This window comes from Chrysochloris asiatica, unplaced genomic scaffold (assembly GCF_000296735.1).
Source record: "Chrysochloris asiatica unplaced genomic scaffold, ChrAsi1.0 scaffold00024, whole genome shotgun sequence".
In the NCBI taxonomy this organism is placed as follows: Eukaryota; Metazoa; Chordata; class Mammalia; order Afrosoricida; family Chrysochloridae; genus Chrysochloris; species Chrysochloris asiatica.
In genome coordinates, this window is record NW_006408542.1 from 10123078 (window position 1) to 10124807 (window position 1730).

Genomic DNA, 1730 nt, shown 5'->3' on the forward strand with positions numbered 1-1730 from the left:
TTCTAACTCCAGGTTTTTGCACATTTCATTATAATACTTGACGCTGACTTCTCAAGTTGCCCTTTGATATTTTCTGTTCTATATTTCACATCCTTATTGCTTTAATTTGCTTTAGCATCTCTACTCTGGAGAGCAAGTTTCAGTGTTTCTTCTATCATCCATTTTGATATTTTCCTTCTGTCTTGTCTTCTTAGTGAGCTTTTGCTTTCTTCCTGGATGGCATCATCCCACAACTCTTTTGTTCTTTGAGGATTAATGTCCAGTGCATCAAATCTGTTCTTGAGATGAAATTTAAATTCAGGAGGGATATGTTCACGGTCATATTTTGGCTCACAAGGATCTGTTTAAATTTTCTTCAGCTTTACCATGAACATGCATATGAAAAATTGATGACCTGTTCAACCATTCTCCTTTGGCCTTTTTTATTTTTGGCTGATAATAAGGAATTTTTCTACTGTCACTTGCCACAGATGTAGTCAATTTGATTACAGTACATTACAGCTGGTGAGGTTCATGTGTATAGTCATCTTTTGTGTGGTTTAAGAACAGTATTTGCAATGAATAATTCATTGGTCTTGGAAAATTCTATCATGTGGTCCCTACCATTATTTCTATCACCATGGCTAAATTTTCCAACTACTGTTTGTTCCTCTTTGTTTCCAGCCTTTGTATTCCAGTCACTAGTAATTATCAATACATCTTGATTGTATGCTTGGTCAATTTGAGACTACAGAAGTTGGTTGTTGTTGTTGTTGTTAGGTGTCATCGAGACACTACTATCTCATAGTGACATTATGCAGAACAGAGCAAAACACTGATGAAGATCAAAGATCACAGCCTTTGGTATGGGTTTCACCTCAATGTAAAGAAAACAAAAATTTTCACCACTGGACCAATAAATAACTTCAAGATAAATGGAGAAAAGATTGACGTTTTTCATAGACTTCATTTTCCTAGGAACTACTATCAAGACTCATGGGAGCCACAGTCAAGAAATCAAATGATGTATTGTTGTTTTGTGCCATGGAGTTGGTTACGACGACTCATAGCGACCCTGTACAGGGATTCTTAGGCTGTAAGTTTTTACGGGAGCAGAAGGCCTCATCTTTCTCCCATGGAACAGCTGGTAGTTTTGAACTGCTGACCTTGCAGTTTGTAGCCCAATTCGTAACCACTATGCTACCAGACCTCCTTAAATCATGTATTACTTTAGGCGAATCTTCTGTACACACTGCCTGGTTCTGCTCTATCCTCACAACAATAGCTATGCTTGGGACAATTTCTGGTGCCACTTGTTAATCCACCTCAATGGAGGTCTTTCTCCATTTTGCTGAACCTCCATTTTTACCAAGCATGATGTCCTTCTCTGTCAGGAGCCAGCCCCGACACTCTTATTGGGGTGTCCTTAGAGAGAGGTATGATGTCAGTGAAGAAATGAAGCTCACAAAATCAATGGGTCTCGATGAATGGTGAATCTTTTTCTCTCACATTTTATTTCTCCTCTCTTTCCTTTTTTATATTTTATTTCTTCTCTTAACTATTTCAGATTCTCAAACAACTTCTATACTACTCTATACCATCAATCTATTAATCATTCTTTTCAAAGTAGTGGTCTAAATCATACATATTAATCATTTCAATATAGAACATCAAGAGCAACAAAATCTTCCTTGCTCCCCTTTACGTAGTCAGACAATATCTGATTTCTGTAAGCAAACCTCATTGTTCTT